Here is a 16,821-nt window from a genome sequence, read left to right as displayed (position 1 = left end):
AATCAGATAGCGCCTCCTCTGCAGGCCTACGGAAGGACAAGCACAACCGACGTTGGGGGGTGTTTACAATATTTACATATTTGGTTCCCTCTAGAATGCAGGTCTACCTGACCAGGATGTGGTGTGTATATCAGCAGTATCCCTTTTCATGACATGAGAGGTGATATCTCCTGGAAGCCCCATCTAGGTGAGATTGTTCCCTACAAACAGGATGTTTGCACTTCTCTCAACTAGCCCACACATGACTGGTGTGGGTTAACAAAGCCACATGGACCTACCCTGGACAAAGGAGGATTGTCAGCTTGTAAAGACAAATAATGTGCCCAGAAATATATTTCAGGGTGTTCAGCATTCAGACATGGAAATCATCTGGTTCAGTACATCCATTGATCCTGCAGTTCACGGTTTGACTCCACTGAGGCCGAACAATTCGACAGGGGGTAAAACAATGCAGTTGAATGAGGGAAAGTAGGTGTGCTTGCCAATGGGCTGGCCTTCAGCTGCAAGAATGGATCATGGTGGAGTAGCTCATCACAAAATACCATCAGTCTACCACTTCTTCTTTTATTATTCATATTATTATTCATACTGTTATTATTATTATTATTACTATTATTATCATTGTATTTATTGGGCGCAGACCTAGGAATGAGAAGCAACACAACGCTTTACTGAGGTATACAACAATACAGATACATAACAGAGTGCTTTACAGAGGTGTACAGCAGTACAGATGCATAATGCATCGCTTTTCAGAGGTAACAAGAGAAAACATTCTTGTTAGCATTAGCAGTAGCTGCTGAATTCCTCATTGACATGTTATTTTTAGAGTGAAATTAACAAACAGGTCAGCTGGCAGCAAATTACATATAATGATTGTTAGGTGCAATGACGTTTTTATGATCATGATTTTTTTCAAAGACAGTGTTTACTAATAAAGATTGAGATATAGATAACACTAGACAGAGATAAGCACAGTCTGTGATAATACTGTCACATTAGACAAGTCCTTCATTTGCTGTATGCCTGTCCTTTGACCCCAGGAGTGTTTCTTTTTCAAGTAAGTATATTTTCTGGACTTGTCCGGAGCTGGAGGGAGCTCCTCCTGCAATCTTTCCCCTGTCTACGTGGCTCATTGTACTGACTCATTGTTACCCCTGCATTTCAAGACCATGTCTATTTCGCCCGTACAGTTCACCGGTAGCACCCCAGATCTCCTGGCCCTGGATGTATCCACCTACCAGATTGCATTCTGAATTTCCTTTTCCTTCCTCTCTAGCCTAATTGCAACCTGCATCTTCCTACCCCTTGATATGTCCACTTGCCTTACATTCTCATTTTACTTCGACTTCACACTCTCTTTCTCTCCTCACATCTCTGAAGTCTCCAAGAATTCACACTACCAGCTGCACCTCCTCAGAGGTATTCTTCCCTTCCTCTCCTTCCCCCAGAAGCTCACTGTCTCCAGAGCTTTGGTTCTCTATAGGCTGGACTATTGCAACAGTCTCTTTCTAAATCTTCCTGCTTTTACTCTACGCCCTCTGCAATTCATCCAGAACAGGACTGCAAGACTTGTCCTTGGCCTCAAGCCCAGGGATCGTATCTCTCCAGGACTGAAATCTCTGCACTGGCTCCCAATGTCTGCGAGGATTAAGTTAAAAACTCTCTGCATTACCCACAAGGCTTTCTGGGGCCTCGGGCCACAATACCTTCAACTCTCTCTTCCTAAATATCTTCCCTCCTAAGCTCTTTGTTTATCCGCCTCCAACTTGCTCAGGGTCAGTCGCTTCTCCAAGCAACAAGTTGGTGGTAGATCTCTCTTTTCGGCTGGGGCCTGCCTCTGGAACAGCCTCCCTGCCTCCCTAAAACTTGAGGAGAACCATCTTCGGTTCTGGAAGCCCCTTAAAACCTTCCTCTTTGCTTCTGCTTTCTCTCCCCCTCTCCCCTGCTGAAGTCCCGGCTGATACTGAGACTGCACTGGTTACCTGGCCACCCATCTGATCTCGGGACCAAGCCCTGCCAGTTGCATGCCTGCATTGCCTCCCGGGCAACCCCAGCACCTGGGGACTGTTTTCTGTATCCCTACAGTCCCCCCACCAGCACTTATGTTTGCACTCACCCTGCACTTGCCACCAGCTGGCCGTTCTTTTATTTATCTTGTTATTTTACTATCCCATGTACTGCACTATCCCCCCACACTTTCCTGTTCTCCCTTCCCCTGCACTTGTGCGATCTGAATGGCCTAGTAAGATCGTTGTCTGTCTTCCCTCTGTTCCCTCTCCCTTGCCTTGTCGCGCCTTGAAACACTTGTGTATAGGCGCGTTATAAATGCCACATCATATCATATCATACTTCTTACTCTCCTGCTATCAATGCCTAACTCATAATTCCTTCAAGTGTGCCTTTCAATCCTTAGCAAATTCAAATGTTGATGTGCCTTCATACATGCACCCTACATTTTGTACTGTATGTGTGCGTTTCGGCAACAACAAATGTAGGTGTGCCTTCATACATACACCCTCCATTTTGTCCTGCATCTGTGCTTTTCGGTAAAAATTAATGTAGGTGTGCTTTCATACCTGCACCCTCCATAATCTGTGCTTTTTGGAAAAATATAATTTAGGTTTGCTTTCATACCTGCACCATCCATTTTGTCCTATTCTGTGCTTTTTGGAAACTCCACATCTAGATGTGCTTTTAAAATCACAACATCCTTCATTGTGTGCTGTACTTGCGCCTTTTATGGTATTTTAGATCTAAGATGTTTCAATCTGTGCACCCACGGTCTTCCTTTGAACACCTCCTCCTCTGTGCCTGCCTGGCTGCTCGGCCACTTGGTGAGTTCTCGTGCACTGTGCATCACCCTTGGCTCAAACCCTCTATTCACCTGGCACTCTCCATTTCTCCTATCTATTCCAACTGCTATTCTATCACTTATCCTACCTCGCTCACAAAGTCTTGAAGAAAAAAGCCGAAAAAGCTCTACCAGACTCTAACCCAGTTCTACCCATTGCTGACACTTATGTCAATGCCATTTCAAGACAGAAATTCAGAGACATCCTCTACATTGTCCCCTCTCCTGTTCTATGGGCCCCACATCTGGTCTCCATTCTTTCTCCTTTCGCCTCCTCAACCATTAATGGTGCCACTAGGTGGAAAGTTCTACTTCCATACTTCTCAGAGTTTAGGTGCATCATCAATGTCTGTCACAATGGCACTATCATGACCCAAGGTTCTCAATCTGCTCTTCTCATTCTTGACCGGCACCTGCCTTCTCTCATAAAATCCCACCCTTCTCCTGCCACCTTTCTTCCCTACCCCTCACTTCTCCATCACCACCGATAGGAGTACCACACCCCTCGATCCCCCTCTGAAAACCTTCTAAGGGGGTAACCAGCTTCACTTAGCTACTCGGAATGCTTGTCTGCTATGAAACACTCCTCTGACATCTGTCTCCTTCTCGAAGACCTTGACATGGACATCGTCACTCTCAACGAGACGGGGTTCAATGCCAGCTCTGTCACTGTTCTTGACACTATCCTGCCTAAGGGCTACACCATCCTCTCCAAACCCAGACCCATCAGGAGTGGACTTGTAGTGGCCCTGATCTTCCCTGATTGGATCTCTGCTTCCATCTATAGGCTGGGGGCCTTCCCTTCACCTCTCGCTCACCCTGGCTACTATCTACCAACCCCCTCGCTCGATCGCCCTCTTCCACTCTGAATGGACCAACCTTGCATCATTCCGTTCAACCTCTTCTTCCAACTCCTCCTCCTTGGTAACTTCAACATCCACCTCGACTCTCTTGAATCATCCACCTCTGAGTTCTGGGTCCTCTTTGACTCCCGCTCTCTCACTATTCTTCCTTCCAGCCCGACTCACTCTACCAACCACACTCTTGATGCCCTCATCTCTGGTGACATCCCTATCTCTAATCAGGTCACCACCCTCAACTTCTGGTCTGACCATGCTCTACTTTCTTCCTACCTGGGTCCCCTTGGCCCACTATTGCAATTTTATTTGCAATTTTTTGTTTGTAAAGCGCTTATACACAAGTGAAGTTCTTCAAAGAGCTTCAAGGCGGGAAGGGAACAAGGGAATATAGTTATCATTCTTAGTCCTTGAAGATTCCAAAAGAGCAAACAATTAATTAGCATACTTATAGATTATCCAAAATAATGGCATTAAAGCCGCATTAAACATCCCCAGGAACCACCACATTTCTGACACCAGGCAGGGCCTTCGCTGGCTTCCAGTATCACAAAGAGTTTCAATCAAAATACTTGCTTTGACGCACAGATGCCTCGCCAACCAAGCGCCCATCTAGCTGGCCTGCAGATTTGCCTACCACACTTCCAACAGACCTCTCAGAAGTGCCCAGGCCAATTGCCTCTCCATTCCTCACTTTAAGTTACAAAGATCAAGTGGGGTTAGCTTCCCAGTCCTCGCTGTGAAACTATGGAACTCACTCCCAAACCCTCTAAGAGCTGAACCCTCGTTTCTTGCCTTCAAGAAAAAGGCCTAAGTATGGCTGTCTGCCCAAGACCTTTGCCGGCACTAACATGCCCTTTAGCCTCCGCTCGTTTTCTCTGCCTCAATGCATAAAGTTGCTTGTGTATATACCCTGTAATTAACTGTTACATATTTACTTGTACTTATTTTGTGCTTGGTGATTGGCCCTGCTTATCACTGCCTTTTTGTTCGTCTGACTGTAGAACCTGTATATGACTGTAAATTATGTTTCTTCCTTATACTGCATATTACCCTTTATGTTATGCTCATGTCAAGTTGTCATGTAACCTAAGTGATGCGCCCGGATGCCCCAGGGCCAGGTGTGCTATATAAATAAAATACAAAATACAAATACTAGATCAGAGGAATTTCTGCTAGCGCAAGTGCATGACAGGAAGGAATGAGTGAAGGGGGGGAGAAGGAAAAGAGCATACAGAGAACTACTGTATTAGGCCTGGCGACATTTAGAATGATTGGTGGTTGGTCATCACTAATGCGCCTAGGCACAAGTATTTCAGGTGCAACCAAGCTAGGGAGGGGAGACAGAGGGAGAACAGGATAGAAAACCTTGCTAGGCCTAGTACATTCATGGTTGTGTTCGTGCACAGACAGGAAGTTCAAGGGAGGGGAAGGGGGGAAGAGTGTCCAGTCCGGCAGGGGCCTGGTTAAGTTCAGAGTGGTTACCCTTCTCATGGAACGTATTCCGAGTGCAGTAGTGTCAAGCAGAGTGCAGAGGCCTGGAGGCAAGTGCAGGACTGGCGGGAGAGCATGAGTCCTGCGAGGCTCTGGAGGTTCACCAGGCAACCAGTCAGAAAACAAACTGAGCAGTTGGGGAGGAGAGAAAAGGAGGGAAGCAGGAGGGAAGAGAAAGGAGGTTAGTCGGGGAGAAGGTGAGAGAAAGATGAAGAGTCGAGGAAGGCCTTGATGTGTTTCCGGAACTTAAGGAGGTCCGGCTCAAGACGGAGAGAGGCAGGGAGGTTGTTCCAGAGGGAGGAACCTGCAGAGGAAAAGGAACTACCTCCAAATCTCTGATTGGAAAAACGGCTCACCCATAGAGGATTGGAGGTGGTGGAGTGGAGTGCTCTGGAAGGGGAGTATTTAGGAAGAGGGCGTTGTAGATAGTACAGGCCCTGGCTCCAGAAAGCCTTGTGCACTATGCAGAGGGAAGCAAACTTGATCCTTGCAGCCATGGGGAGCCAGTGGAGGGATTTCAGTGCAAGAGGGATGTGGTCCCTGGGCTCGAGGCCAAAGATATGTCTTGTGGTTCTGTTCTGGGATAAGTTGAAGCGGTCGGAGAGTAGAAGTAGGAAAATTGAGAAAGAGACTGTTGCAGTAGTACAGTCTGGAGACAACCAGAGCACTGGAGAGGAGATGGTGATCCTCTGGGAAAAGGTGAGAAAAGGTAGAATGCCTCTGAGGAGATGGAAATGGTTGTGGGACTTTGGGAGATGTCCGAGATGTGAGAGGAGAAGTAGAGAGTAGAGTCAAAGAAGAAGAGCAGATTTTTTGCCTCAGCGGCGATTACGATCGCAGGACCAAGGGAGGCCGGCCAGAGTGAAAGTGGGAAAGCGGGAGCAGGGGTCCCCATGAGGATGATCTCAGTCTTACTGGTGTTAAGGCAGAGATCATTAGCAGCACACCATGACTGAATTGCAGACAGACAGGCAGGAATGAGTGAGGAGGAGGAAGAGGTAGAGGGTACCCGGAAAGAGAGCAGGGTGTCATCTGCATAACACTGAAAGTTGGAGGCAAAGGCAGAGATCTTTTGGGCCAAAGGGGTCATGTAGACATTGAAACACCAGGGGGATAGATTACATCCCAGGGGGACACCGCAAGAATAGAGGATGATAGTGGAGAGGGAAAGGACCCAAGTTCCACCTGGGAAGGACAGTCAGATAGAAAGGACACTAGCAATGCCAGGACCTGATCAGTGATGCCCGAGGTATTACAGAGATGGGAGATCAGGATGCTGTGGATTACCGTATTGAAAGCAGAGGAGAGGTCAAGAAGAATGAGGACAGAGGGAGAGTACTAGTCAAGGTTTGAAATCAGATCTTCAGGGGTGTTCAGAACAGCTGTTTCCATGCCTCTGGATGCTCTAAAGCCAGACTAATGTTCAAGGAGACAACCAACAGATTCAGTGTGGAGGGTAAACTGAGAGATCGCCAACTTCTCCAGGAGTTTGCCCAAGAAAGGAGTGATAGATATCGGGCATTAGTTTGCCAGAGTAGACGGTTTGGCAGAGGGTCCCTTGAGCAGAGGGTGCACAAGTTAATGTTTCAGAAAGGTGGGGAAAACTCCAGTGCTGAAGGAGAGATTTCAGAGGTCTGCCATTGCTGGAGCTAGAGATTCAATGTTGTCCTTGATGGTTTTGGAGGGGTATGGGTTTACCTGTTTGGAAGAGGCTTTCATATGCCGGACTTGTCAAGATACCTCCTCAGGAGTGACAGGGGAGAGGGAGGAGAGAAGAGGGGCATGGTGGGGGCGGCGGAGGGGGGTTCAACGATGAAGGTGCAGGAGTGTGTGCAGAGGAGGGAGAGGACAGGATGTCCTGTGTTTTGGCAATGAAGTGTGTAGCCAGGTACGTGCAAAGGGCCTGGGTGAAAGCAATAGAGGATTAGGAGAAGTAGGGTTGGACAGTTCCTTTTAGAAGTTCAGCCATGTTGTTGGATGCTGCAGAGATGCAGGCTTGAATATGTACCCTTTTCTTGGAGCGAATGCTGAGTCTATATTGTCTTCGCAGAAGGTGGCAGGCCAGTTTGTCAGAGGGTGCGCCTGAAGATCACCATTTCTATTGCACTGCCCTGCACTTGTGTTTAAGGTCAGCCAGTCAGAGTCGTACCAAGAGTTGCATTTTTTGGCAGGCTTCATTCGAACCCTCATGACAGGGGCAAGGATATCGAGAGTGTTGGAGATGGAAAGGTGAAAATTAGAGGGGGCTGTATCATTATAGGAGTCAGCCGCAAGAGTAGGAGGAGGAGAGTAGTTGGAGACAAAGGCAGCCACTGACACTTTTTTCATGGGTCGGGTGACCTTGAAGGTGGGAGACACTGTAGGGTGTGGCAGTGCTAAAGGAGAAGAACGCTTCAAGTCCAGAGGGGAGAAGAGAGTGATCAGTCAATGAGAGTGAAGTAGTGAGAGAGATAGAGAGCTGTCTGTCAAGATGAGAGCATCCAAGGTGTAGCCAGCACTGTACATTGGACCAGAGGGTAGAATGGAGAAAGAGGGAGTCGCATAGGTTGTGAAAAGATCCTGAAGAGTCCGGAGAGTCAAGATGGATGTTAAGATCCCCCAGCAGGAGGAGGAGGAAAGGAGAGAAGCTGCCAGGTCAGCCCATTCCGAGAGGAAGAGGGTGGACTGGCCCAGCGGTTGATAGAGGGTGGCCAGAGTAAGAGTGGAGACAGGAGAGAACGCCTGCAGACCAGGCATTAGAAGGAGGAAATGGCCGGTGGAAACAGGGATCCACTCTGGAAAGATCAGGGCAACTCATCCTAGTCTGTTTAGACTGGGCTCAGGGAGGATCGTGTAACCTTCAGAGAGAAGTGTGTCACAACTCATGACAGAGCTGTCCTTAAACCAGGTCCCAGTGAGGGCAAGAACATCAAGGTCCAGGTTTTCATGGAGGTGGAAGATGTCTGGGGAGTGCTTGACTGTGGAGTGAGATTTAAGCGTGGAAAAATGGAGCAGATTGCCATTTTTTAAGGACTTACGGGTGGAGTGCAGGGATCAGAAGTCCCCCCATGAGCAGCGGGACAGTGGTAGATGGCAAGGGAGCCCCAGATGCATTGGCAGTGGGTGGCAAGGACACAAGCGTGGAAGAGGCTGACAAGGTTGTCAGTGCAAAGAGTGTGGACAAGGGAGCCAGGATAGTAGAATATCTCAGAAGTGTCAATGTAAGAGAGGCAATTTGATCAGATGGCGGCAAGCTAGCAAAGATGTGCCTAGCAGGCAAGGGGGCTAGAGAGGCCATGGATGCAGTTGGCAAGGGAGCCAGTGAGGTGCAAGTGGGAAAGTTGATAAGATGAGGGAGGAGCCTATCAAAATGCATGAGGTTGGGTTGAGGCCCTTGTACCAAGACAGTGCCATTCAAATAGACATGTATGATGACCATGGAGAACAAGGAGAAGGCTACAAAAAGCTCCGAGCAGGTTGCACCATTGATGTGTGAAGAAGAGTAGGGTGAGAGCAGAGTGACAGTATACAGTGTCCATAAGTCGGGAGAAGGAACGACAAAGAGGATGTTGTTGAGAGTCTCTCTGGCAAATGTGCTGACCTAGGTGTCAGCGATAGGAAGGCCTGGGATGAAGCCAAGTGTGTCCTTCTTAAGTGTCTACCTGCCAGACTTATTGAGCTGTAAATGATATGAGATAGAGAAGCAGTTAGAGAAGATAGGAGAGATAGAAAGTGCCATTGCGATGGGGCACAGGTTGTGATGCACTTAACCAGGCTGAGCAGCTGAGGCACAGGGGAGGGAGTTGACAGGAGGGCACAAGCACCCAAAGGAAGACCACAATAAGAAAACGCAGTGGGAGCTAAGGGGGGCAGGGAGGTACAAGGGAACAATAAATATAAACAGTTCAGAGGGCAAGCGAGTAATTTGGATTTCTTACGAGCAGGGCATAAAAATGCAGGATGTGAGCTTACCTAAATTTTATTTTTTAAACTAACAGTCACAAACAATTCAGGATGAAAGCACACCTAAATGTGACTATTAACTAGCAGTCACAAACAATATCTGAGCCATCCCCTGCACTGCCAAACTACTTTGCCGTCATTAGACCAATGTAGCGAGTGTCAGTTGCTGCTTTTGCCTTTACCTTCATACCCCCACCGACCCCTGCACTGGACTCTCCTTCTGACTCTGTCCTTGCTAATCTGCATCTTGACATCTCCCACACTCTCAACATCCTTGGCCCTGCCATGAGGATCCATCTAAAACCTGACACAAAGAGCAACAGCTACTAAGACTCTGATCTAGCATCTCTGAAACACAAGTGCAAAGATGCTGCACAGAAGTGGCAGACCTTGGGCTCATCCTCTGACAAACTGGCCTGCTTTATGCTCCAAAGGCAATATCGCTACTCCATCCACCACAATAAGTGGGCCCACATCCAAGCCTGCATCACTGGAGTCTTTAACAGCACGGCCAAACTTTTCAAAATCTACAAGGAACTTGCCAATCCACTTGCAGTCTCCACCCCTCTCCTTCCTTCCCAGGCTCTCTGCACCCCCTTGGTCTCCCACTTCACATCCAAAACTCAGGACATCCTGTCCTCCCTGTCCTCCACCCATCTCCTCTCCCACTCCTGCTCCCCTGCCTTCCTTGGCCCCCCCAGCTCCCACCATCTTCCTCTCTGGTCCGCTCTATGGAGGCCTCCTGCAAAGAGGTGCTCCTCTGCTCCTCTAGAACCCTTAAGGACAAAATCTCTTCTCTTGCCCCAGCCCTTTCTTACTTCTGTGACCACCCCATTTCCACTGGCTCTTTACCTCTATCCTTCAAGCTCTCCCTTGTGCAGCCTCTCTTAAAAAAGCTATCTGCAGATCCCTCCGGCCTGGTTAACTATCACCCTATGTCTATTACTCCCGTCCTGGGTAAACTCTTGGAAAAGTTGGTCCTCCCCACACTGACCCTCCACGCAGATCTTATTGGGTGTTTTCATGACCACCAATCTGGATTCCGGACATCCAGAGGCATGGATACTGCTCTCCTGAACACCTGTGAAACCATGCTCGCAAATCTCAACTCCAACTCTCCTGCTGTTCTCATTCTCCTCGATCTCATCTCTGCCTTTGACACAGTCAACAATTACATCTTCATAAAATTACTCTGTGACACCCTCAGCATCACTGACCGGGCACTTGACTGGCTGACCTCTTTCCTCACTAACCACACTTAGCAGCTGCAATTGGTCCCTTTCTCCTCCTGCACCACCCTCTCTACCTGTGGTGTCCCCCAGGTCTCTATGCTATTGCCTTGGCTCATCAATATTTAACTTGCCCATCTTGCTCACCTGGTATCCTCCTTCTCTCCTCATTTCCAGTGTTATGCGATGACACACAGCTTTCCTCCAAGCTTCCCTCTACCTCCCCTTCTTCCTCCTCTCTCATCCCCGACTGTCTGTCCGCCATTCAGGCATGGAGTTCAGCGAACAATCTCTCTCTCAATGCCAGTAAGAAGGAGATCCTCCACATTGGTACACCTGTGCCCTCTGTTTCTCCTACCCTTTGGCCACCCTCTTTGGGCCCTGTACTCCCACCATCTTGTGAGGGCAAAAACCAAAGGGTCACCTTCAGCTCTGCTCTCTCCTTCACCCCTCAAAATATGGAGCTTACCAAAAAGTTCCACTTCCAGCCCCACTTCCTCAGAGGCATTCTTCCTTTTCTCCCCTTTCCCCAGAAGATCAATGTCTCCAGAGCTCTGGTCATTTCAATGCTGGACCACTCCAACAGCCTCTTTCTCAATTTCCATTCTCCTCTCTTCGCCCCCTCAAATGAATCTAGAGTAGGGCTGCAATACTTATCCTTGGACTCAAGCCCAGGGACCATATCTCTCCAGCCCTAAAATCTCTCCACTGGCTCCCAGTGGCTGCAAGGATTAAATTCAAGACCCTCCTCATCATCCACAAGGCCTTCTTGGGTCTGGGACCACGCTGTCTCCAACTTTCCCTCCCTAAATACTCCCTTGACAGAGCCCTACTCTCCTCTAACTCCAACTCTCTGACTATCAAACACTTCTCTAAGCAGAGCGTGGGAGGCAGGTCTCTCTTCGCGGCTGGTGGCTGCCTTTGGAACAGCCTCCTTGCCCCTCTCAGATTTGAGCAGATCTTCCTTAAGTTCCGAAACCTGCTAAAAACTTGTATCCTCTCAACCTCATTCCCTTCCTTGCTAATCACTCCACTGCTGCTGTGACCGGTGCCTGATCCTCATGAACATACAGGATGTCAGGCCCTTCCCCCCTGTCATTACCAGCACCTCCCACCACTGCATTGCCCTGTGGGCTCCTGCCTGTTGGCTCCACATACCTTGAGAGCTGCCTGTACTAGCACTTAGCCTGAGGTTCTTGTTGTGGCTCCCCTTAGCACTTCCCTTTTGGACCCTCCTGCAGCACCACTTGTCCACAGCTCTGCTCCCCTGTCCACCTCCCTCACCTGCACTACTCTTCAATGCATTAGCATGACTGAATGCCCCAAGGCGTAGTAGGACCACAACTGTATATATATATATATCTGTTCCTTTTTTGTTTACTTGCTATTATTATTGTTATTATTTCCCCTGTTCCCTCCTCCAATTTAGACTTGTGGCGCTTTGAAACACAATTCTGCTGAATAAAGCACCTTACAAATGATCAATAAAATAAATAAAAATACGAACTGAATCAGATAACGAGGAACGCCTGTACATTGATGATGTAGAACTCGCCAGAGGGGCATATCATGATTGTGCTTCTGCAAAACCATCAATAATCTATTTTTCTCTTCAGGTGAGGCAGACGTTACTATGCAGTGGAGAGGTTCAGGGAATCACCTGTTAGTTAGGAATGACAATAAATAACCATTGCATCCAGTTGACAGCTCTTCATGATGGATTGCCTTTTGTTCCGCACGCACATTGCTTGTTTTCTCAGGGGGCTTTGATCATTCTGCTCTTCAAAGAATAATGAGGTCTGAATATTCATTGGCCAAGAGAGAATGAGAACGTGAATTCCAGCAGGCAAAAGCAAAGGCTCTGTTTATATTGTGATAAACATGACGTTTAAAAAGGAAACTACCACAATAGTTTGTAAAGATGCTAAGCTAGGTTTACGTTTCAACATGACAACATTACGAAAACAAGTGGAGTGTGAAATTTATCAGGCTCGAAACTATTGATGAACATTATGTTATTTAAAAGATGAATTGCACATCAACATTATTTTTTCTACGAGCTCCTCCAGCAACACAGAAGTGAACAGTGGACGCTCAAAGGTATGAGTTATTTTTTTTTGGGGGGGGGTGGTCAATGACAACTAAATACTCTTCATGAAATCGTATCACTGCCAAATGCACTTATATTCCACAATGAAGTCCATTGATATTACAATTGAAGCAGTGTAATTAACGTGCATGTAATTCTGTTAGCCACTGTGCTGTAGCATGGATACTGTTAAGAAAATAATCTTCCAACCTCTGCAGGTGTAACGGAGCTGGCAATTTCAGAATTTCATATCTACAAGGACAACACGATTTACCAAAAAGTATCACTGAGGACTTATTGGATTGTTGTGTTCAGCACAAGGAATGGCACCACACCTGAAACAACAAATACCACAGATAACCTGAAAATAGGCCCTTATCAAGGCTTCTAACCTTTGGATCTCCAGTTATTTTGGACTACAACTCCCATCAGGCCGAGTCAGAGGTGACTAAATTTGGGAGTGGGGGCCATTATAGGTTTGCAAGTATCCTGCTGATAATTTCGACTGGATACCTCCAAACCTACCTACAGTTTATGCCTCCTGATATCATAGTATTACCGAGATTTTACAAGAGGTGGACAGGTCAGTAAATCCCCATTCCATAGAGTCCCACGGGACTCCATGGATGGGTTTTCAGGTAGTACTGGTGCTGGTAATATTTGCATTCTTTTGCTGCTGGGGGTCTGAATTGTCTGCAGGTCTTGGCTGGAGGTAAATCAGTGATCCCCACCAGCAAACTTGTGGTTTGGCGGTGTAGGAAAAGTGCTCGTAACGGATTTAGTAGCACTTTTGCCTGCATTTCTATCACACCGCCAACCCTATAATGACCCCCATAGACCAGCACATCCGGAGAGAGACAGGTTACAAATCATCTGAGGCAGGTGATCTCTTCGAAAGCAATCATTAGTCCTGCAAATGCCCTTATCAAAAAGAGTATGATGTTACATCTTGAAACTGGATCTCTCTCACTGCTTGGGCATTCTTTTTAAAGTACCAAACTGAAGAGGGTGTTTTGAAAAGTGTAGAAGGCAATACAATACAAAGAGGGAAACAACCTGGAAACACATATTTTACTTCTACACATCATTTATTTATTTATTTATTTATTTATTTATTTATTTATGTGTTTATGTTCTTATAGTTTAAATCACTGACCTGGCTCGAGTGGAGAGTTGTACAGGGTGTGGTTATCCAGGATTTGGGCTGGCATGATTTAACAGTAGAGCTTTACTGTGAGTTGTGGTCTGTGCATCCATTGGAATTAGTCCATAGCCAGTTGCTGTTGAGAAAGCCACATTTTGAGAGATTTGGGAAACTGGGGAAATGTCATGCCTGTACTAAGTTGACAGCACAGATAAGACAACGCTCCCTCCACACTACCCTTATGGCTGCCGCTACAGTTGCATCATACTTTTTCAAGAGATTTGGCGTTAGATTGATAGTGTCAGCTATTCAAGTGCATAAAGATCAGGTGCGCAGTAAAAACCTGTATGGGGCTGAACTCTGCAGACATGCCCCGAACACATAATATTGTAAAATGAATTATGATGTATGGTTTATAAGATCATTTCTGAATGACAAACCTTTTGGAACCTCGACTTCGCAATACTTACTATTTAAAATAGCCAGGGCTGCTAAACATATCTAACCTGGCTTAGACATCAGGGGAAAACAACACTCTACATTCAATGTGGATTCACATGTTTACAGTTGGAAGCATTCACAGCCAAATGGAATGCAACCCATACTGATAAATCCCCATCTTGTATTCATTTGATTGATAATGAAATGCACTTCATGTTTGACTGCCAACTGTATTCTATGGAAGATAGAATCGGTGTTTATGCCCATGGCTCACATCCTCGGGGTGACATCTGACTGCACAACTACAACAATTCATCACTACCACTGCCTCTTCTGCATGCATTAACCTACTCAACATAAAACATGGTTGCCATCTCTTTATCACCACAATATGAAAACCCTGACCTCCCCCTTTGTGCTAAGCAGACGCAAGACAGAGTCCTCTAGACAGAGTCCTCCTCTTCACTAACTGCATTCTCTACAAGCTACACAGATCCTTCCACACTTCTACCCACTGACACAATGCTGTATGGCTCCTTATACACAACCACTCCCTTTTTAAGTCCCTTCTCTAAGTCTACAGCTCTATCAATGGCCCTGCTTCTCAGTACCTGTCTACTCACCATCCTGTTCCCACCGTTCCTCCTCTGCACTCATACTTACTGCCCAGGTCCTTTTTCATGTCCCTTTTTTTGCTTCCGCTTTATCTCTGTACTTGCCCCGCCAACAACATACTGACAACCTGATGCATCCATTCTCTCCCATTCTCCCTAACCGACCTCAACACTACTTGTGTGTATTTGTGCATTACACCTCTTTAGTTTGATGCACTGCCCCACTAGGCTACTGTTGCCTGTGTAAGTCATCTGCATTGTTGTTTGGTCGCTGGTCTATGTTCTACTTTATTCATACCCTCAATCAACTTTGTCACTACTTCTTTTCATCTTTGTGCAATTGCACAGGCACTCTTCTGGGGAACGACTTTTCCATCTGTAAACATGCTATTGTAAGTCATTTCATATCGAAATGCACATTCCTGCTCTTCAAATAAATACAGAAGGAAAACAAGTACACTGAAGTATTCTTTTTCCAGGTTGTGTATCAAGAATCTAAAATGAACTCCCTCATGACTGCATTCACTCCCATCGTTTAACAAGTTTGATACAATACATAATATCTTACTTAAAAATCCTTTCATTTCACAAAGGTGCTATTTGGAGTAATACTCAATATGAATCCGGGAACAGCAATTCAGAGTCCACCAGTGAACCACAACACCTCCCTGACCCTGTGGTCTAGCTGATGTAGTTCAGGTGCTGCACTGATGCCTTTGGAGAGTCAGCCATCCCAGACCACACATGCCTGGTGGCCCAAAGCACTGGACAAGGACACCATCTGAGAGCAGTCTCTATGTGATCAGCTGCGGCCGTGTCTCAGCACAGAATGCTGCCTTCAGTTCCCATACTCCTGAATTGTGCTTGAAGTTCCCAAAGTATTTCGAGTAATCTGATTGATAACTCATAACACAACCAAGGAACTTTGCCCTTCATCAAGGGCAATAGCCCTATTCCATGAGGTTGAGCAGACTAATCAATGTAACCAGTGACTATTCTATGCATGATATTTCACTAGGATGCTACAATTTATATACTTAGTCCTAGGAATTCAAAGTGTTTTTTTTCCTTTTTCTGAGGCTATTACTGCCCATGATGGTTTATGGATATGAGCTAGCTTCACCTCATTGATTTCTGATGGAATGAGAAGTGTGTGCGGGACTCTATCAGTGCTTCATTAAAACCTAAGTCTGCAGGGTTATTTTGGTTTTCGTTTGTGTCATGATTAGTGGTTACATTTCAATAGTTGGAGTGCTGGTGGGGGAGGAGGACTTGTTAATGCGGTCAATATATTTAATTCCCACTTGACAAATTGTTAATTAAAAATATATCATCTGGCAAGGTACAGTCAGCATATTCATTTGGGATGGATTAACACCTGGCAAGGTTTTCGTTGTGATAGATGGCTGCTGCCTTTGATATACTCCCAAATACAAAGGCTAATGGAGCAGAATTCCGCAAGCAATATACGCTGATTCTGGGGCTAGATTTGCTGTAACTGTGGGAGGAATCCATTGGAAATGGGTCAGCTCCATAAACCCTGCGTGAAACAGTGATTACTCTTTTATTAAAACCCCCAAATCCTCCAGAGGAAGCACACAGCTTATCAGCTGCTATTGCTGCTGAATGTAGATACTAACATTTTGGCTACAATTTTTTTGATGACTGTTCTTACTTATCCACATCAAATAGGGTTTATTCCATGTTGGTCTACTGCCCTGAAAAGAAGGCCCCTATTTAATGACTTATATGAAATGGACCCTAATATGTCGATGGCTGCATTGACGTTTGATGCTGAAACAGCTTTTGATTCTGTATCTAGTAACTTTTCAGATCTAAGGCTTTGGTACACATAGGTTGTGCATTAAGCTGCTATACCTTTTACCTGCTGCTAAAATCAAGCATATGATCACATGTTCACCAGCATTTCCAGTGGGAAGGGGAACTAGACAAGGTTGCCCAGCATCCCCTTTATTTTTTTTCTTGGCAATCGAAAAATTAGTAGATTTGCTGAGATAGAGCTACACCCAGCGAGGCTTCTGCTTGCCCAAATTGTTATAGTACATTTTTAATGTTACCATCTCATCCGGCCACCAATCCTTCATCACAAACTGTGTGTCAACCTTGTGCAGTGTGTATGAAACTTGCAGATATGTC

Source organism: Ambystoma mexicanum, chromosome 2p (assembly GCF_040938575.1).
Source record: "Ambystoma mexicanum isolate Mex_15411 chromosome 2p, UKY_AmexF1_1, whole genome shotgun sequence".
Taxonomy (NCBI): Eukaryota; Metazoa; Chordata; class Amphibia; order Caudata; family Ambystomatidae; genus Ambystoma; species Ambystoma mexicanum.
The sequence above is the reverse complement of the archived record's forward strand: the minus strand, read 5'-3'. Positions refer to the sequence as shown.